The sequence below is a fragment of the Macaca nemestrina genome, chromosome X (genome assembly GCF_043159975.1).
Source record: "Macaca nemestrina isolate mMacNem1 chromosome X, mMacNem.hap1, whole genome shotgun sequence".
Classification (NCBI taxonomy): domain Eukaryota; kingdom Metazoa; phylum Chordata; class Mammalia; order Primates; family Cercopithecidae; genus Macaca; species Macaca nemestrina.
The window spans coordinates 118,169,413-118,192,681 of NC_092145.1; the positions used below are offsets into that span (position 1 = coordinate 118,169,413).

General features: G+C 37.5%; 1 non-coding gene across 1 annotated transcript; it reads right to left on the bottom strand.

Annotated features, from left to right (window-relative positions):
• Window positions 1-22,828: 22,828 nt before the first annotated feature.
• On the bottom strand, window positions 22,829-22,933 carry LOC112423560 (U6 spliceosomal RNA). Its single transcript, XR_003014031.1, has one exon. It is a non-coding gene; the product is annotated as a U6 spliceosomal RNA (small nuclear RNA).
• Between the last annotated feature and the right edge of the window lie 336 nt (window positions 22,934-23,269).

A 23,269-nucleotide genomic window follows, 5' to 3' on the forward strand; every position in this document is an offset into this window, starting at 1 on the left:
AGTTGTCCAGGATCTCAGATGCCAGAGAAAATGGGTATCATCATATTCATTGTATTGTGTTTTCAATGTCTAATAGTAAAAGATGCTCAACTTCCAGGGTGTGAATCCCCAAGGAATGAAGTGGAACCACAGTGCGGGCTTCAATAGGTGATGAATAGCTAAACCTGTCCTGACACTCTAGGGGCCAATTTAAACCTTGGGGGTGGTGGGGAGACAGGATAATGAATGTGTGTGAAGAGCAAACAACCATCATAGGGCACACTGGTTGATTCCACATTGTGATAATGACTTGGTCTGCCTAGGAAAGATCATGGCATCATTTTCCAGAATCTGGTCACCAAAGCCTCACTACCTCAGTCGACAAGCATCCCTGCTGGACCACGCAGGATGAGTGTTCAATAACAACACATTATGGATTCCAGAAGCATGGACCATAGTCCACCGATCAGGCCCAGCTCCCTCTCCACTTGACTGTGAAAACCAGGTTGACTTCAACTAAGATCATAAGCTCTTGCATTCCCAGACTACATGTGGGGAGGGGAGGAGAAAGGGAGGGTCTTGGGAGAGAGCGAGAAACTGTACTTCAAAAGAATGCAGCCTTGAGCAGTTAAATGAAAATACAGGTTGAACATCCCTAATCCAAATATCCAAAATTTGAAATGCTCCAAAATGCAAAGCTTTTAAAGTGACAACATGATACCACAAGTGGAAAATTCGACCTCACCTCATGTGATGAGTCACAGTCAAAACTTTCTTTAGCGACGCAAGCAGATCACCTGAGGACAGGAGTTCGGGACCAGCCTGGCCAACGTGGTGAAACCCCAACTCTACTAAAAATACCAAAAATTAGCCAGGCAGAGTGGTGCATGCCTGTAATCCCAGCTACTCAGAAGGCTGAGGCAGGAGAATCACTTGAACCCGGGAGGTGGAGGTTGCAGTGAGCTGAGATCACGCCACTGCACTCCAGCCTGGGTGGCAAAGTGAGACTCTGTCTCAAAAACAAACAAGCAAACAAAAAACGTTCTTTAATACACAAAATTATTTTAAATAGTAAATAATTACCTTCAGGCTATGCATATAAGGTGTGCATGAAACATAAATGAACTTCATATTTAGACTTGGGTCCCATCCCTAAGATATCTCATTGTGTATATACAAATATTCAAAAACTCAAAAAATCCAAAATACTTCTCACCCCAAGCATTTTGGATAAGAGATACTCAACCTGTATACAAAAAGTATGTCCATATTTGTACCAGGTTTGTAGAGTATATCATGTGAGTTACAACTACAAACACAAACAATGAAGTCCGTTGAGGTTTAATAGTTATTGAAATAATACTAAGGGCAAATGCATTCTCTAATTGCCAGTAAGATCCCTGCAGAGACACCTCTCCTTTATTAAGTAATGGAATAGGGAAAGGGACTGACAATCTTAGCATCAATATCTTGTTAACCCTTAAAATTCACTAAGGACTTACATGTACTTCTCTAGATTAATCACTGCCTGCCAGGGAAAGGGGCTCCAGGCATTTCTGTCATTTATTAAAAAGCACAAATCACCTGCAACACAAGAGATGAGTCAGGAACTTTCTTTTCTCTCTTTCTCTTTTTTTTTTTTTTTTTTTGACAGTCTCTTTCTGTCGCCCCTGCTGGAATGCAGTGAGGTGATCTCAGCTCACTGCAACCGCCACCTCCCAGGTTCAAGCCATTCTCGTCTCTCAGCTACTCAGTGAGTAGCTGGGACTACATGCACCAGGTCCAAATAACTGGCTTCTGTGTAACATATAAAAACATAATGTCAAAATTATTTAATTACTGATTGCATTTATTTCATATATACAGTTCAGATCATGTTTGTACATCTGCTCTCAGGTTTCAGTGTTTTAAGTTTTTCAGCATATTGAAGTATTTTACTGTTTGTCCACTTCCTCTAAATTTTCAATTTATTGGCATGAGGGTCTCTAGTGATGTGCCTCCTGGTTTTGATTCCCGGTATTACCAGTTTCTGTCTTACTCCTTTTATCTTTATGAAAGTATCACCCAAAGTTTGAGTTTTACAGACCTTTTTATTTTTATTTATTTATTTATTTATTTTTTGACAGGGCCTCACTCTGTTACCCAGGCTGGAGTGCAGTGGTGAGATCTTGACTCGCCACAACCTCCACCTCCCGGGTTCAAGTGATTCTCCCGCCTCAGCCTTCCGAGTAACTGGGACAATAGGCACGCACCACCACACCCAGCTAATTTTTGTATTTTTAGTAAAGACGGGGTTTCACCATGTTGTTCAGGCTGGCCTTGAACTCCTGGGCTCAAGGGACCTGCTTGCCTTGGGCTCCCAAAGTGCTGGGATTACAGGCGAGTCAGAAACTGTCTGTAAAGCTTACTCTTTATTTTCTGGCAGGCCAACTTGCTAACAGTTGGTGGCAACATGAAAGGAAGGGCTCAGTATCTTCACGTTTGTCAATTATTTGCCACTCTCTAAATGTTTCTCGCTGTCTTTGCTACCAGCTGAGACATGTCCATTTCATAAGTGTTGAACAATTGAGAATCCAATATAGAAAACTGAACCTAGGACAGGTCAGACAAGAAAGAGCATGTGGTATGCATTACAGGCAGCTTTCAGTAAGGTCTAGAGTAGAAACAATTCCTGACATGAAGAGTAAGGTGTTTCCCCCCCACCCCCACCACCCAGAGGAACCTCAGGAATCATAGAATAGCCAGTCAGTTTCCTACTTTCATAAGAAAATGTTAATAGCTCATAAACTTCTATTCTTGCTTACACTGCATACAAGCAATTCATGCATAACAACTTTGTAAAATTAATCAAAGGTACCTGCCTAAGGCTACCTAGTTTCCCTTTTACTGTATTTACTTTTGCTGGTTTCAATCTCTCCTCCCTGTAAAAATATTTTAACCCATTTTGATAATTACTGTGAATTGGACAGAGAGGAAGAAAGGGAAACAGACCATGAACAGAGAAGATACAATCATAAATATCATATGAACTAAAATATAAATGATGTTATAATTCAAAAGGCAGCTTGCTCAATGCGTAGATGATTTTGAGAAGCAGAGAAAACACAGGAATGTTTGGATTCTCATTTGCAAGCAAAAGAATTGCCCATACTTGGGGGCCCTTACAGCAAAGACAGCCAGAAGAAACTCTTGGAAATCACACTTAGGGTCTGGGAACCCTGCCCTGTAAATGTGGACAACCCCATCCAGGTAGATAATTCCAACCCTCATAGGATGACAAGGCTAGTCTGGGTTTAGCTGCTGGGTTAGGTTCCAGGCTGCATTTTTTTGTGGGAATAAACAAATCTCTGATCATGAATGTGATCACCACAGGCAAATTTAGTGATAAGCATCCAGAGGTTGAGGCCTTTAATTTAAGTGATGCTACTTTGGCATCTAGAGAGGCTGCAGAAATTCTCAGTTAGAGACCCACATCACAGATAACCATGAAGTTACCTAACGCTAACCTTAATCCTAAATTTGAACAGCATAAATAAACCCCTTCATTCCGGAAGAAGCCTCATACCGTCTGAGCCTCTCTGCCTCTAAAGTCACGATTTACGGGTATAAAAGAGCCACATATTTTTATTATTCAGAGAGCCTTGTTGACATAAGAGTGAGTCCCTCTCCATCTAAGACTCTTGGCAGTTGTGCTATCCAAGATTTTCAGCGTGGTCTTCGGGACATTTTGTGGAGTTTAAGTGCCCCTCAAGTGAATGGAGTGGTCCATGTTCCTCAAAGTCCCCACGTTTTTGTAGATTCCCCTCCGAGGGTTATAATTCTTAGCAGGCCCCAACAAAACCACTTTTTAGGGGCTAAGGCCATAGCAGTGGTATTGTAGGGTTATCAAGAGAATAGAATTACAGGAATAGGTGGTGATTTCATACCAAGAAATTGCTAAAGCCAACTCCACACAGCCAAAAGATACTAGGTTGCTTGGACATTTAAAGGGAACATGGGGCTTAACTTAGACAATAAGAGCCCTCGCTTGAAAAACAACAACAAAGATCAGTATTAATCATGGTAAATAATAATAGTAATAATAATGATGATGATTCTAATAAGCACTCTCATGGTACTATGTCTCAAGTGCTGTTGTAAGTGCGTTATACATATTGATTCATTTAATTTTATAAGACACCTATGAAGTAAGTACTAGTATTAATCTCATTTTACAAATGAGGAAAGGGAGCTAAAAAAAGGTTAAATAATTCACGCAACTGGGAAATGTTCACAAATACTTTGTATCCACTACTAAACAAATGGCCGTTGAAGTACCACAGCCCAAGGCACGGATGGTTGTGGGGATATAGGCTGTCCAGTTAAACTGAGAACATCCTCTTATAAGGCAAAAGGGAAATCAAGTTTATTGGTGGTCACAGTGTCTGGGTATTTCTCTTGTCTACTAGCGACTCAGTCAACAAATCTTCAGTTGTCTGCTATGTGCAGATACTACACTGAACCTGAAGACATTCTACTCTGAAGCAAACTGATGGCCATAATGATCTCTTTCTGAGTGATCACCATAATAACCATGAGTGGGCTGGGCGTGGTGGCTCACGCCTGTAATCCCAGCACTTTGGGAGGCCAAGGCAGGTGGATCACGAGGTCAGGAGTTCAAGACCAGCCTGGCCAACATGGTGAAACCATGTCTCTATTTAAAAAAAAAACACACAAAAATTATCCAGGCATGGTGGCACATGCCTGTTTTCCCAGCTACTCGGGAGGCTGAGGCAGGAGAATTGCATGAATCCGGGAGGCAGAGGTTGCAGCAGTGAGCCGAGATCGCGCCGCTGCACTCCAGCCTGGGTGACAGCATGAGACTCTGTCAAAAAAACAAACAAATAAACAAAAACAACCATGAGGGGTTGCAAAGCACAGATATTATTATGGTCTGAATGTTTGTGTCCCTTCAAATTCATGTGTTGGAACCTAATCACCACTGTGATGATATTAGGAGATGGAGCCTTTGGGAGGTGATTAGGTCATGGAGGAAGAGTCCTCATAAATGGGATTAGTGCCCTTATAAAAGAGATGCCAGCGAACTGCCATCCCCCTTCCACCACATAAGGACACACACAGCAAGAATGTGCCATCTATGAACCAGGAAGCAGGTCCTCACTAGATACAGAATCTGCTGGTGCCTTGATCTTGAATTTCTTCTCCTCCGCAACTGTGAGCAATTTCTGTTGTTTAGAAGACACCAGTCTATGGTTTTTTGTTATAGTAGCCCAAACAAACTAAGACAGATATTAAAGAGTATGGCTATTATTAAGAACAAGAATTACCACTTCAACTCCTCATGGAAACTTTAACAATGTCCTCAGACTCTTTCAAGTACAGTATTCATTTGTTTGATTCCTAAAATAACTTTTATAAAAGCTTTCAACTAATAAAAACTGAAGGCTAGAATGTAAGTCTAGCATGCATGGAGTTTGTAAACTGCAGGCACAAATTATTTCAGAGTTTATCGATTAATGATACTCCCTATTTTTTATTTCCTTATATTAATACTGAAACATCACAATTTTGAGTAGATCAACAACAAAAAATCATATAGACCAAAAAAATCTGATCAGAATCAGAAATGTCCAGCCTAGTTTTTGTTTTTTTTTTTGTTTGTTTGTTTTTTAGTCTCGCTCTGTTGCCAGGCTGGAGTGCAGTGGCATGATCTCGGCTCACTGCAACCTCTGACTCACAGCAACTTCCCACTCCCTGGTTCAAGCAATTCTCCTGCCTCAGCCTCCTGAGTAGCTGGAATTACAGGCATGCGCCACCACACCCAGCTAGTTTTTGTATTTTTAGTAGAGACGGAGTTTCACCATGTTGTCCAGGATGGTGTCGATCTCTTGGCCTCATGATCCACCTGCCTCAGCCTCCCAAAGCTCTGGGACAACAGGCGCAAGCCACCGTGTGCAACCTTTTAAATGTTTTATTATGGAAAATGTTCTGCCTATGCAAAGTAAACAGACTAGTATAACAAACCCAACATATCTATCATCCAGCTTCAACAACTACAACATTCTGTCATTCTTGTTTCTTACATTTTCCTCTATTCCTAACTCAATTATTATTTCTATAACATTCTTTATAGAAGTAAAATTTATATATCCATATATATATCAGAAGGTAAAAATCTTAACTGTGTAATTTTGGGGAATACCATATGAGAAATATAATGTGCCCATATAACCCATATTCCCTATCCAGATTTACAATACTCTCAGCATCTCAGAAAGTTCCCTAATGTACATTTCCAATCAATTTACACTCCCAACCCAGAGACAATCATTGTTCTGAATTTTTTCCATACCACAGATTAGTTTTGCCAATTCTAGGACTTCATAAATAGAATTGCAGAGCATATGGTCTTTTGTGTCTGGGATCTTTCACTCAGAATAAGGTTTGTGAGATTCATCCATGATGATGCGTGTATCAGTGGTTTCTTCCTTTTTTTTCTTTCTAGTATTTCATTCTATGAATATACCACAATTTATTTATCTATTCTCTTAAAGTTAACCATTTAAGTTCTTTCAAGTTTTACAGTATTATAACTAAGGCTGTTATGATTGTTCTTGTAATTGTATTTTGTGAACATGCATTTTCATTATTTGGGGTAAATATCTAGAAGTGAAATTTCTCAGACAAAGGGTAAGTAAAAGACTATTTTATAATACATACATTAATTTCTTAGGTTCCCACAAGTGACTTGCAAATGTTTGTCTTGACAAAACCAAAATATTCTTTTAGATCATTTTTATGATAGAAAATGTGCCTCGAAAATACAACTTTGCCCAGAACTTTGGGAGGCTGAGGCAGGCAGATCACCTCAGGTCAGGAGTTCAAGACCAATCTGGCCAACATCCTGAAACCCCGACTACTAAAAATATTTAAAAAGTTAGCCAGGCATGGTGGTGCATGCTTGTAATCCCAGCTACTTGGCAGGCTGAGGCAGGAGAATCACTTGAACCCAGGAGGTGGAGATTGCAGTAAGCCGAGATAGCGCCACTGCACTCCAGCCTGGATGACAACAGTGAAACGCTGTCTTAAAAAAAAAAAAAAAAAAATTCAGTGCTAAGTAGCAATGTGATGTGTGAAGACACTACATGCTAACTAGAAGTAATAAAATAGTCTTCTAATTTATATGTGAAATCTAAGTAAATCCTGAAGCCCCATGTGACTCAGTCCTGCCAATATTAAAAATCTCCTTTCTCCACTGTCTTTTCCCCTTGATAACTCCATCTATTTGTATGCTACGTATTAGAAAAACTACAGAAAATTATTTTATGTGGTCACATGGACATAGAGAGTGGAATGATAAATAATGAAGACACAGAAGAGTGAGGGAGTGGGAGAGGGGAGGATGAAGAAAAATTGGCTAATGGGTACAATGTATGTTATTAAGATAACAGATACCCTAAAAGCCCTGACCTGACCACTATGCAGTCTGTGCATGTAACAACATTGCATTTCTACCCCATAAATGTGTAAAAATAAAAAGGAAAAAAATATTTAAAATAAGTGAAACTCTAAAAAGAATGAATAAGGAGAAACAAACTTTACATTCTTTTTTCTTCAATAAAGTTCTAAAAGAAAAAAGAAACACAAATGCAAACATAAACTGTAAGGTAACTTATCTATAATTACCAAAATAATTTGTCTTTTCTGAGCTAATTGTTCGGTAAGAATTGGACAAGTATTGTATTACTAAGATAGTACCCCTGACTGCCCTTATATACATAATACTAAATTATTCTTAGTTTTCTAGGTTTACTCAGTTCAATGAATAATCAGGGGTCCGTGTTATAATCAAGGTAAGGTGGGTAAATAAGGTCAACTTTCCTCCAATATTATGATACTGTCCTCCTCCCTCTCAAACTTTAAAGTTCCTACAAATAACCTGAAAAGCCTGTGAAAAGTACAGATTCCTGATCCCAAATCCACACTTATGGAATCAGAAACTCTCCGGTGGTGAAACTCAGGAAAAAGCCTCTTTTGGCAAAAAGGAAACAGGTGATCCTAATGTTTATAGAGGATTGTATTTTGAAAAACAAGCCTTATAAAAGATTTTTCACACCACTCCACTGCACCTCCAATTTTCAATTTACCTTCTACTTTTCATGCTATGAGTCTATCTTTTCCTGCAGGGTAAGATTTGAAGGACTAAAGTTTGGGTGTTAGCACAGGATGGTCGGAAAGAAGAGGTTTAGTTCTAGACAAAAGGGTCTTCCATGTCACTCAATTTGGCTCACCAGAAGTTATACTGGAATAATAGTAAAAAGAGTATATGTTTGCTGGGCCTTGTCCTCTGGCCAAATGTTTCCTTTAGAAGTCTGTTCTGTGGGATGGTTGCAGAGGGGTGATGAAGGGGGAAGAAACTGTGGTAGTAGAGAATTTAATGAGTTCAGGTTATAAGTTCTCACTATTTCTAGAACCCCATACATCCTACAATTGATTAACACTAAGGCCCCTCCATTTTGCTTTTCTCCACTCATCCTCTTCTACTGCCTTTCAATCATAGTACACACTCAATTATCTAGAAAAGGTACCACTTTACTGTTTAGTGAAAACAAACAAGCAAAAACCTTTGGAGCTACAAGAAAGGGTAGCACATGCAGTTGTATACAACTCCAGGTATTCTAATATATGCATAGGGTGCCTTATGGAGTTGTGTGGCATACAATCTACAAAGCCATCCATAGTATGCAAGATGATATATATTAGGGAACAAACAAGTACGGAGTCCCATTAAATTAAACAAGATTTATATAGCTTCACTTATTAATTATGATGTTCACTCATATTGTAACTAATTTCACAGGTAGCTCAACCAGTCCTATTTTTGCCTCTATTCTAACATTTAGATATTTATCAGCTCTTCCTCCCCATTGCCCTCTTATGTCCTCAGCTCAAATCTGAAAATTTCTTTTCTAGTTCTCTCCCTGTCTGGGATTCGGGTCTATTCCTTATATCTCAATTGGATAATTTGTCCCAAGTTTTTAATTCCATGAATTTCTGTAAAATGATTTTTCTCTTCTGATTGGCTATGAAGCTTTCACAATGGAAAATGTTTATAAGAAACCAAATTCAACTATCACACATAACCAATTTTACCCTTTCTCCTCTTCCGCTGCCTTGTGGGTTAAACACCTACAGTTGCACTAATAAGCTTGGCTCTTGATACAGTGGGAAAATATTCCCTATTAGCACAAAACATGGCTCAGAGGGTAAAATGAAAAAACATGGGTAATAAAGAAAAAACTGGATAAGAACAGAATACAACCTAGGTCTCTATTTTCTCATCTGCAAATGAGAAAAAGTAGGTACCAAACCTGACCGTTCCATCAGAATCCCATATAGGGATATGCCATAAAATATAGGTTATTAGTCTCCACTCCCAGAATATTTTGATTTATTTTGTCTAAGGATAGGACCTGAGAATCTGCATTTTTAAAAATACTCCTTACCAGATATACATTTTCATATCATAAATACAATGTACTTGTAAAACGCAAAGCAGATGAGTTCCAGTTTCAGTAAAAATGGAGTAAATAACTCCATCCTACCTCCTCGACTGATTACAACTAAGAACTCTGCACCAAATACATAAAACAGCTCTCAGAAGACTCTGAAAGGAAGATAAGACCAGGTAGTCTGAATATAGAATTCAGTACTCAAAGGACCAATCAGCAATAAGTTGCCTGTTGGTTTGTTTTGCCCCCTGTCTTCTATATCCTGGCTTAAACTCCGTGGAAGACAAAAATCAAAACTACTAACAGGTACAGATAAAGTATCAAGAGAAGTTCACTCTCTCTAGCCAGAGCACATCAAAAAGCTTATACACCATGATCAAGTTGGTTTCATCCCTGGGATGCGACGCTGGTGCAACATATGCAAATCAATGAATGTACTCCATCACATAAACAGAACCAATGACAAAAACCACACGATTATCCCAATAGATGCAGAAAAGGCCTTCAATAAAATTCAACACACCTTTATGCTAAAAACTCTCAATAAACTAGGTATTGATAGAATGTATCTCAAAAGAATAAGAGTTATTTATGACAAACCCACAGCCAATATCATACTGAATGGGCAAAAGCTGGAAGCATTCCCTTTGAAAACCAGCAGAAGACAAGGATGCCTTCTCTCACCACTCCTATTCAACATAGAATTGAAAGTGCCGGCCAGGGCAATCAGTCAAGAGAAAGAAATAAAGAGTATTCAAATAGGAAGAGTGGAAGTAAAATTGTCTCGGTTGCAGGTGACACGATTGTATATTTAGAAAATCCCATCATCTGAGCCCAAAATCTCCTTAAGCTGAAAAGCAACAAAGTCTCGGGATACAAAATCAATGTGCAAAAAACACAAGCATTCCTATACACCAATAATAGACAGAGCCAAATCATGGGTAAACTCCCATTCATAATTGCTACAAAGAGAATAAAATACCTAGGAATATAACTTGCAGGAGATGTGAAGGACCTCTTCATGGAGAACTACAAACCACTGCTCAAGGAAATAAGCGAGGAAACAAACAAATGGGAAAACATTCCATGCTCATGGATAAGAAGAATCAATATTGTGAAAGTGGCCATACTGCCCAAGGTAATTTATAGATTCAATGTTATCCCCACCAAGGTACCATTTACTTTCTTCACATAATTAGAATAAAATACTTTAAATTTCACATGGAACCAAAAAAGAGCCTGCATAGCCAAGACAATCCTAAGCAAAAAGAACAAAGCTAAAGGCATCATGCTACCTGACTTCAAACTATACTACAAGGCTACAGTAACCAAAACAGCATGGTACTGGTACCAAAACAGATATATAGACCAATGGAACAGAACAGAGGCCTCAGAAATAACACCACACATCTACAACCATCTGTTATTTGACAAACCTGACAAAAACAAGCAATGGGAAAAGGATTCCCTATTTAGTAAATGGTGTTGAGAAAACTGGCTAGCCATAGGCAGAAAACTGAAACTGGACCCCTTCCTTACACCTGATACAAAAATTAACTCAAGATGGATTAAAGACTTAAATGTAAGACCTGAAACCATAAAAACCCTAGAAGAAAGCCTAGGCAATACCGTTCAGGACATAGGCATGGGCAAACACTTCATGACTAAAACACCAAAAGCAATGGCAACAAAAGTCAAAATTGACAAATGGAATCTAATTAAACTAAAGAGCTTCTGCACAGCAAAAGAAACTGTCATCAGCGTGAACAGGAAACCTACACAATGGGAGAAAATTTTTGCAATCTATCCATCTGACAAAGGGCTAATATCCAGAATCTACAAGGAACTTATACAAATTTACAAGAAAAAAACAAACAACCCCATCAAAAAATGGATGAAGGATATGAACAGACACTTCTCAAAAGAAGACATTTATGCAGCCAACAAACATATGAAAAAAAGTTCATCATCACTGGTCATTAGAGAAATGCAAATCAAAACCACAATGCGATACCACCTCACGCCAGATAGAATGGTGATCCTTAAAAAGTCAGGAAACAACAGATGCTGGAGAGGATATGGAGAAATAGGAACACTTTTACACTGTTGGTGGAAGTGTAAATTAGTTCAACCATTGTGGAAGACAGTGTGGTGATTCCTCAAGGATCTAGAACTAGAAATACCACTTGACCCAGCAATCCCATTACTGGGTATATACCCAAAGGATTGTAAATCATTCTACTATAAAGACACATGTACATGTATCTTAATTGCGGCACTATTCACAATAGCAAAGACTTGGAACCAACCCAAATGTCCATCAGTGACAGACTAGATTAAGAAAATGTGGCACATATACACCATGGAATATGATGCAGCCATAAAAACGGATGAGTTCATGACCTTTGCAGGGACATGGATGAAGCTGGAAACCATCATTCTCAACAAACTAACACAGGAACAGAAAACCAAACACTGCATGTCTCACTCATAAGTGGGAGTTGAACAATGAAAACACACGGACACAGGGAGGGGGACATCACACACCAGGGCCTGTCAGGGGGTGGGGGGCTAGGGGAGGGATAGCGTTAGGAGAAATACCTAATGTAGATGATGGGTTGATGGGTGCAGCAAATCATCAAGGCACATGTATACCTATGTAACAAACCTGCATGTTCTACACATGTATCCCAGAACATAAAGTATAATAACAACAAAAAAGATATGAACAGACACTTCTCAAAAGAATATATTTGCATGGCAAAAACAAAAACATATTTTAAAAAGCTCAACATCACTGATCTCTAGAGAAATGCAAATCAAAACCACAGTGAGATACCATCTCACACCAGTCAGAATGGTGATTATTAAAAAGTAAAGAAACAATAGATGCCGGTGAAGCTGTGGAGAAATAGGAACACTTTTACACTGTTGGTGGGAATGTAAATTAGTTCAACCATTGTGGAAGACAGCACGGCAATTCCTCAAGGATCTAAAACCAGAAATACCATTTGACCCAGCAATCCTATTACTGGGTATATATCCAAAGGAATATAAATCATTCTACTATAAAGACACATGCGCATGTATGTTTATTACAACACTATTTTCAGTAGCAAAGTCATGGAACCAATTCAAATGCCCATCAAGGATAGACTGGATAAAGAAAATGTGGCACATATACACCATGGAATACTACACAGTCATAAAAAGGAATTAGATCATGTCCTTTGCAAGGACATGGATGAAGCTGGAAGCCATCATCCTCAGCAAACTAACACAGAAACAGAAAACCAAAAACACTGCACATTCTCATTCATAAGCAGAGTTGAACAATGAGAACACACAGACACAGGGAGGGGAACAACACACACCAGGGCCTGTTGGGGGTGGAGGGAGGGGGAGGGAGGGTGAGGAAACTTAGAGAACAAGTCAATAGGTGCGGCAAACCACCATGGCACACATATACCTATGTAACAAACCTGCACATTCTGCATATGTATCCTGGAACATAAAGTAAAATAAATTTACAAAATAAAAAAATAAAAAAAAGAATGAACAGCCAGGTAGGACTAAAGTAAATAGAAAAAATAATAATAATAATTAGAACAGAAATCAATGAAATTAAAAACAGAAATTAATAGAGAGAAAATCAACAAAACCAAAAGGTGGTTCTTTAAGAAAGTCAATGAAATTGATAAACCTCTAGCCAGGTTAACCATGGTTAGGGGGAAAGGGCGAAGACATAGATTACTAATATTAGAAAGGAAAGCTGAGCCATTATTACTGATTTCACATGGACCTTAAAAGCACAACAAAGGAGTACTGTGACAACTCTTTGCCCACATACTTGATAACTTAGATAAAATGGACCAACTCCTTGAAAGATAAACTATCAAAACTCACGCAAGAAGAAATACATATTATTCAACAATAATCCTATTAAAGAAATGGGATCAACAATTAAGAATCGTCCAGAAGAAAACATCAGGCTCAGATAGTTCCACTGGTAAAATCTACCAAATGGTTAGGCAAGAAAGGATACCAATTCTCTACAATCTCTTCTAGAAAAATAGAAGCAGAGAAAATACTTCCTAACACATTCTGTGAGTCCAGCATTATGCTAATACCAAAATCAAATAAAGACATCACAAGAAAGAGCTACAGACCAGTATCTCTCATAAACATGGACAAAAAACTCCTCAAGAAAATATTAGCAAATTGAATCCAGCAATGTATTTAAAAATTTATATACCACAACCAAGTGAGATTTTCTTCCAGTTATGCAAGGCTGGTTCAACATTTGAAAATTAATCAACATCAATCACATCAGCAGGCTAAAGAAGGAAATCACATAATCATATCAATAGATGCAGTAAAAGCATTTGACAAATCTAACACATGTGTGATTAAAACTTTTGGAAGACTGATAACACCGGGGAAATTTCTCGATAAAGAACATCTACAACAAATCCATAGCTTCCATTATACTTAAGACTGGACTTAAGTATGGGTGCCTTCTTCCAAGGTTGAGAACAAGGCAAAACATCCTCTCTTATCACTCCTATTCTACATGTACTTGGAGTCCTAGGTAGCACAATAAGACAAGAATAAGAAATAAATGTGTATACATTAAAAGAAGAAACAAAAATGTTTTTTGCATGTGACATGATTATCTATGTATAAAATCCCAAAGCCTATACAAAAAAAAAAAATATCCTGGAAGTAATAAGCAAGTATAGCAAGGTCGTAAGATAGAAAGTTAACATTAAAAAGGCAATTGTTTATCCATATATCAATAATGAAGAGTTGGAATTTAAAATTTAAATAAAAATACCGTTTATAATAGCATTGAAATATATGAAATACTTCAGTATAAATATATTTAAATGGCATGGAATCTGTATGTGAAAACTACAAATTACTAATGAAAGAATTCAAAGATGTAAATAAATGGAAAGATATATCATGATCATGCTATTCACAGACTCAATATAGTTAAAATGTCAAATCACCCCAATTGATGTACATATTTAAAGCAATCCCAATGAAAATTCCAAAATTTTTTGTACATGTTAACAAGCTGATTCTAAAAATTTTATGGAAAGTGAAATAACCAAAACATTTTTGAAGAAGAAAAACAAAGCTGAAGGACACGCTCCCCAATATTAAGATACACTTTAAAGCTATAGAAATCAAGGCAGGGCAGTATTGGCTTAAGGACAGATATACAGACAAATGGAAAAAATGGTGAGTTCCAAAATAGAGCCATGTAAATATGTTCAATTGATTTTTTGACAAAGATGTAAAGGCAATTTAATAGAGAAAGGACAGTCTTCAACAAACGATGCTGGAACCATTGGACATCCATATGAAAAAAAATAAACCTTGACCTATACCTCACTGCCAAGACCAGCTCGGTTGGGGAGACCGTAACTCAGCGGCACTAGAGGAATTAAAGACACACACACAGAAGTATAGAGGTGTGAAGTGGGAAGTCAGGGGTCTCACAGCCTTCAGAGCTAAGAGTCCCGAACAGAGATTTACTCACATATTTATTAACTGCAAACCAGTCATTAGCATTGTTTCTATAGATATTAAATTAACTAAAAGTATCCCTTATGCAAAACAAGGGGATGGGCCAAATTAAAGGAATAGGTTGGGCTAGTTAACTGCAGCAGGAGCATGTCCTTAAGGCACAGATCGCTCATGCTATTGTTTGTGGCTTAAGAATGCCTTTAAGAATGATGGTTTCCAGCTGCATCCATGTCCCTACAAAGGACACAAACTCATCCTTTTTTTATGGCTGCATAGTATTCCATGGTGTATATGTGCCACATTTTCTTAATCACAAGAACAGAAAACCAAACACCGCATGTTCTCACTCATAGGTGGGAACTGAACAATGAGATCACTTGGACTTGGGAAGTGGAACATCACACACTGGGGCCTATCATGGGGAGGGGGGAGGGATTGCATTGGGAGTTATACCTGATGTAAATGACGAGTTGATGGGTGCTGACGAGTTGATGGGTGCAGCACACCAACATGGCACATGTATACATATGTAACAAACCTGCATGTTGTGCACATGTACCCTAGAACTTAAAGTATAATAATAATAATAATAATAATAATAATAATAAAAGAATGCCTTTAAGCAGTTTTCTGCCCTGGGCAGGCCAGGTATTCCTTGCCCTCATTCCGGTAAACCTACAACCTTCCAGCGTGGGTGTTAGGGCCATTATGAACATGTTACAGTGCTGCAGAGATTTTGTTTATGGCCAGTTTTGGGGCCAGTTTATGGCCAGATTTTGGGAGGCTTGTTCCCAACACCTCACATTGTATACAAAAAACAAAAATGGGTCAATTTTCTAAACTTCTAGAAGAAAATATAGGAAAACTCCCTGTGACCTTAGGTTAGGTAAAGATTTCTTAGACGTAACACCAAAAGCACAATCCATAAAAGAAGAAATTGAAATGTACATCTTTTAAATTTAAAAATTTGCTCTGTGGAGGACACTGTAAAGTAAGTGAAAATACAAACCACAGACTGGGAGAAATATTTGAAAGTTACATATCCAACAAAAGACTTATATAAAGCTCTATAATAATAAAATAATCTAATATTTAAAACCAGACAAAATATTTGAATAGATATTTCATCAAAGAAAATATATAATGGCAAATAATCACATGAAAAGATGCTCAACTTCATTAGTCATTAAGGGTATGCAAATTAAAACCACCATGAGATACCATTATATCTCTATTAAAATGGCTTAAAAAAAACTACCAACAATATCTAGTGCCAGTGAGACTGCAGAGCAACTGAAACTCGCATATTGCTGGTGGGGATGCAAAATGGTACAACCATTGTGGAAAACAGAGGCATAATTTTTTAGAAATTTAAACATAGACTTAAAAATATAAATATACACTTACCATGTGACCCAGCAATCCTATTACTAGGTATTCACCCTAGAGATACGAAACTTATTTTCACATGAAAACTTGCATATAAACATTTGTATCAGCATTATTTTCAGTCAGAAAAATACAGAAACAACTCAAATGTCCCTCAATAAGTGAATGCATAAACATACTATGGTAGTCAGCAATCAAAAGAACAGATGCAATAACATGAATCAATCTCAAACCCATCATGCTAAGTAAAAGAAACCAGTCTCAAAAAGTTACATACTATACGATTCCATTCATATGGCATTCTTTAAGAGCAAAATTTATAGGGACAGAGAACAGATCAGTGGTTGCCAAGGATCAAGGGTAGGGAGAATGTCTAATCGCAAAGAGGTAGCAAGTGGGAATTCTGGAGAGTACCAGAATTGTTCTATATCCTGTTAGTGATGGTTACAAAAATTTATACATTTGTTATAATTTAAAAGTAAATTTTACCATCTGTAACTCTTACCATCTGTAATATAAAAAACAACAGTAAACAAGTCTGAGTTGTGGATATTTTAATAAATATATAAAATATGTATTTTATGTAATGGAAGATTATACAAAATAAAATTAAAAGACAAAGAAACCAAAGCAAAACAGGAAAAAGGCATCATGGGAGTAAATACAACTATGCAATTTGTCCCAGTTGCCTCTTAAAGAGAAAGGGTCTGTTCCCTTTTGTTTAACATGTCTTCCTTATTTTGAAGCAATCATTATAAAGTTCCAACATTGCTGTTACGGACTCAGCTGTGCTCATAAAATGAAGACTACAGACTTATAAAAATTCTCTAAAGACCAAATCAATTCTTTTCTAAGTGAATAAAATCTATTGCATTGTCAATCTAATTAACTGTACAGAAGCCCAGCATTAAGATGGCCTTAAAACCCTTGAATCAAAAAACAGCCAATTCAGAGCCAATGTATAGCTATGACTTAGGATTAAAGGAAAATCATTCTACCAGATAATGTCTCCTTTTTTTCATATGTGTAAAGGTAGTGATATTTTTTGCTCCTGTAATCCTGACTTCAATTTCTGAAAGTAACTAAACATTGCAATTTTTAAAAGGGTTTCCAAGCAACTATATGAATTCTTCCCAATCCAGAGGATGAAAACATTTGTAGTGAATCCAGTTTTAATAACGTGGTGGCCTTGTTTTTGCACTTAGCAAAGATGGTTTCATCCATCACAGGAAATGACACTTCTGACAGAAAGAAAATAAGATGTAAATTAGCTAGAGGAGAGAACAGAGCAGTGACTTTTCCATTTGGAATAAGAAAGGCTCAGAAAAGCAAATTGTCTTGCAGGAGTTATGATCCCATTGCAGCTTCATCACGTAATTTCCAAATGACTTGCAGCCTTCCTTCCAATTATGAAATCTGTATTATTTGACTTGTTAAAACCGGTCTAGAGGGGAGAGAATCATTTGGTAAAATCTGAAAGGGAGCAACCCTTTAAGAATCTGGCACTTCTCTCTAAAAAACCATTGTCCAATAGAAATATAATGTGAACCACATATGTGATTTTAAATTTTATTGTAGCCATATTTTAAACATTAAGAAAAAGGGTGGGATTAATTTTAATAATATTTTTATTTAATCCAATATATCCAAAATAGTAATCTCAAAATGCCATCAATATAAAACTTATTAATGAGATTTTACATTTTTTCACCTCAAGTCTTCAAACCCAGTGCAAATTTTACACTTAGGGCATATCTCAATTAAGAATAGCCACATTTCAAGCACTCAATAGCCACATGTAACTAATGGCTACCATACTGAACAATGCAGCTCTAAACAGTTTTTATATCCATGAAAAATGGAAGGCAGGATCATTTCCTTCACTCAGTCTTTGGAATTAAGAATGGACACTTCAAGGAGAAGATTGTAAGAAAGTAGACCAAACTGATTTCCTTGGAGAAGATGATAAAATATATAACTGGGCTTGGGTACAATTAATGTTGTCATTTAACTGTATTAAGGATCGCAGCAAATGTCAGGCTACATTATCTGTTTCCTTTGAGAATCAGTTAAAAACTTATTTGCACTGTGAAGCCATTATTGATTACACCCATCTTTCTTTTGTTTTTCACAAGTTACCATTAATTCTAGTTAATACACCCATCTTTCTATACACCAATTGGCCACTTGACTTTTGTCTCTTCGCCTCTTCTTAATTTTCTTCCCTCACTCATGCCAGCCAGTGAGGTACGGTAGAAATTGCGTAGGTTATGAAGTAAAAAGACAAAGAATTGCTTCCCCAGGTTCACCCCTGCCTAATGCCTCTTGCTCTCATTATCCCCGTCCCTACTACTGAAAGTACCCACACACAGGGCCAGTCAATGGGACAAAGGCAGGATACATAACAGGAACCTCAGCATTCCTTTGGGTGGTACCTAGAATTGACAGCACTGATGGACATTTCCCTGCTTCCTGTGTTGAACCAGTCCATGGCACTGAGTTCCTGCCGGGATTCTCTGCTGAATATTACAGAATAGCTCAGCGTCCTTCTTCACTGCTGTGATCTATCTGATGGAGCAGTCTCTCCCTTGATTCTGAATATTGCCTAAAGCCCAAACTTGATCTTCCTGTCAGCCCCTGAAATCAACCTGCTCAGGTTTCTTGTTGAGGCCATACTCTGCAGCTAGTTCAGTTTACCAGCCTCTCATTGCTTCCTATCGGGGTTTCCACATATCAACCCCCAATTCCACACCATCCTTGAGCCCACTAGCAATATGAAAATCTACTTCCTAATTTGTAAAGTTGGAGTTAATAATATTTACCTTACAGGATTATTATGAGGATCAATGAGTCAATGCATGAGAAAATGCTTTGCCAACTACAAAGAACTAAGTGTTCGATATTGAGTTTTTTGCTTAGTGCTTACTATATGTATGGCATTAAACTCATAAGTAACAATCTTTTTTTAAACTTTTAAGTACAGAGGTGTGCAGGATATGCAAGTTTTTTACTTAGGTAAATGTGTATCATGTGAGTTTGTTATACAGATTATTTCATTACCCAGGTATTAAGCCTGGTGTCCATTAGTTATTTTTCCTGATCCTCTCCCTCCTCCCACCTTCCACCCTCTGATAGGCCCCAGTGTGCATTGTTCCTATCTATGCGTTCATGTGTTCTCATCGTTTAGCTCACTTATAAGCAGGAACATGCAGTATTTGGTTTTCTGCTCTGGCGTTAGATTTCTAAGGATAATGGTCATCAGCTCTATCCATATCCCTGCAAAGGACACGAGCTCATTATTGTTTACAGCTGCATAGTATTCCATGGTGTATATATACACATTTTCTTTATCCAGTCTACCATTGGTGGCATTTGGGTTGATTCTATGTCTTTGCTGCTGTGAATAATGTGCATGTATCCTTATAATAGAATGACTTACATAACTTTGGGTATATACCCAGTAATGGAATTACTGGGTTGAAAGGTATTTCTGTCTATAGCTCTTTGAGGAATCACCACACTGTTTTCCACAATGGTTGAACTACTTTACACTCCCACTAACAGTGTATAAGAATTCCTTTTTCTCCACAGTTTTGCCAGCATTTGTTGTTTTTTGACTTTTTAGTAATAGTCATTCTGATTGGTGTGAGATGGTATCTCACTGTGGTTTTGATTTGCATGTATCTAATGATCAGTGATGTTGAGCTTCTTTTCATATGCTTGTTGGCCACATCTATGTCTTCTTTTGAAAAGTGTCTGTTCATGTTCTTTGCCCACTCTTTAATGGGGCTCTTTGTTTTTTTCTTGTAAATTTGTTTAAGTTTCCTATAGATACTGGATATTAGGTCTTTATCAGATCCATAGTTTGTAAAAATTTTATCCCATTCTATGTAGTCTGTTCAATCTGTTGATAGTTTCTTTTGCTGTGCAGAAGCTGTTTAATTGGATCCCATTTGTCAATTTTTGCTTTTGTTGCAACTGCTTTTGGCGTCTTTGACTTGGAATTTTTGCCTGTTCCTATATCCAGATGGTATTACCTAGGTTGTCTTCCAGGGTTTTTATAGGTTTGGGTTTTACATTTAAGTCCATCTTTTGTTTATTTTTGTATATGGTGTAAGGAAAGTGTCTAGTTTCAATTTTCTGCATATGGCTAGCCAGTTACCCCAGCATCATTTATTAAATAGGCAATCCTTTCCCCATTGCTTATTTTTGTCAGATGTGTTGAAGATCAGATTGTTGTAGGTGTGTTGTCTTATTTCTGGGCTTTGTATTCTGTTGCATTGGTCTATTTGTCTGCTTTTGTACCAGTACTATACTGCTTTGGTTACTGTAGCCATGTAGTATAGTTTGAAGTCAGATGGTGTGATGACTCCAGCTTTGTTCTTTTTGCTTAAGATTACCTTGATTATTCAGGCTCTTTTTTGGTTCCATATGAATTATAAAATTATTTTCTCTAGTTCTGTGAAGAATGTCAATGGTAGTTCAATGAAAATAGCATTGAATCTATAAATAGCTTTGGGCAGTATGGTCATTTTACAGACATTGATTCTTTCTATCCATGAGTATAAAATGTTTGTCCACTTCTTTGTGTCATCTCTGATTTCCTTAAGCAGTGGTTGTATGGTTCACCTTGTAAAGCTCTTTCACCTCCCTTGTTAGCTGTATTCCTAGGTATTTTATTTTTTTATGGCAATTGTGAATGGGAATGCATTCCAGATTTGGCTATCTGCTTGCCTGTTGTTGGTGTATAGGAATGTTAGCAGATTTTGTACAATAGTTTTGTATTCTGAAACTTTGCTGAAGTTGTTTTTCACTTTAAAAGCTTTTGGGCTGATACAATGGGTTTTCTAGATATAGGATTATGTTATCTGCAAACAAAAAGAGTTTAACTTCCTCTCTTCCTACTTGAATGCCCTTTATTTCTTTCTCTTGACTGATTGCCCTGGCCAGAAATTTCAATACTCTGTTGAATAGGAGTGGTGAGAGAGAGCATCCTTGTCTTGTGCCAAGTTTCAAAGGGAGTGCTTCCAGATTTTGGCCATTCAGTATGATATTGGCTGTGGGTTTGTCATATGTAGCTTTTATTATTTTGAGGTATGTTCCTTTACTGCCTAGTTTATTGAGAGTTTTTAACATGAAGGAATGTTGAATTTTATTGAAAGCCTTTTCTGCATCTATTGAGATAATCATGTGGTTTTCTCTTTAGTTCTGCTTCTGTGATGAATCACAATTATTGATTTGTGTACATTGAACCAACCTTGCATCCTGGGGGTGAAGCCTACTTGATCACGGTGTATAAGCTTTCTGATGTTCTGCTGGATTCACTTTCCCAGTATTTTGTTGAGGACTTTTGCATTGATGTTCATCAAGGATATTAGCCTGAAGGATATTGGCCTGAAGTTTTCTTTTCTGTTGTGTCTCTGCCAGGTTTTTGTATCAGGATGATGCTGGCATCATAGAATGAGTTAGGGAGCAGTCCCTCCTTTTCCATTTGTTGGAATAGTTTCAGTAGGAATGGTACCAGCTCTTCTTTGTTCTGGTAGAATTCAGCTGTGAATCTGTCTGGTCCTGGGCTTTTCTTAGTTGGTAGGTGTATTAGTCAGGGTTCTCCAGAAGGACAGTTCTGTACCTCTAGAATGAATATATATATATATATATTCCATTAGTTCTGTCCCATATATGTGTGTATATATATAGGAGTTTATTAAGTATATGTATATTCCATTAGTTCTGTCATATATATAAAGTTTATTAAGTATTAACTCACATGATCACAAGGTCCCACAATAGGCCATCTGCAGGCTGAGGAGCAAGGAGAGCCAGTCTGAGTTCCAAAACTGAAGAACTTGGAGTCCGATGTTTGAGGGCAAGAAGCACCCAGCATGGGAGAAAGATGTAGGCTGGGAGGCTAGGCCAGTCTCTCTTTTCACATTTTTCTGCCTGCTTATCTTCTAGCCACTCTGGCAGCTGATTAGATTGTGCCCACCCAGATTAAAGGTGTATCTGCCTTTCCCAGCCTACTGACTCAAATGTTAATCTCTTTTCACAACACCCTCACAGACACACCAAGGATCAATACTTTGTATCCTTCAATCCAATCAAGTTGACACTCAGTATTAACCATCACAGTAGGCTATTTATTAGGGCCTCAATTTCAGACCTTATTATTGGACTATTCAGGGATTCAGTTTCTTCCTGGTTCAGTCTTGGGAGGGTATATGTGTCCAGAATTTATCTATTTCTTCCAGATTTTCTATTTTATGTGCATAGAGGTGTTTATAATGCTGATTTTTGTTTGCATATCTGTAGGGTCAGTGGTAATATCCCCCTTATCATTTCTAATTGTGTTTATTTGAATCTTCTCTCTTTTCTTCTTAATCTAGCTAGTGGCCTATTTTATCAATTTTTTAAAAAATATGAAATGCTTCATGAATTTGCATGCCATCCTTGCCCAGGGGCCATGCTAATCTCTGTATCATTCCAATTTTGTACATATGTGCTGCCAAAGTGAGCACAAACTCATAAGTAATAATCTAACCACCAATACTATAGATGTAGCACATACATTCCTAAAATTTTTATATAATGCCCCTTGAATGGGGGTGTCTGTTTTTTAAATTAATTATTTTATAGGAAATTTTATATATAGTCCTACAGAGAGGCAGAAAGAAGATGGGAGGTAAGATTATTGAAGTCAATAGCACCATATATGACTCTAATACTTGGGGATTTCTCATATTCAAATGTTGTTTCTTCCATAACCTTCCTTGACCAAATTCATATTCTGTAGTTACTATTTCAGATAGCAAGTATAACTGAAAATGTGAAAATTATATTTTTATTCTTGAGAA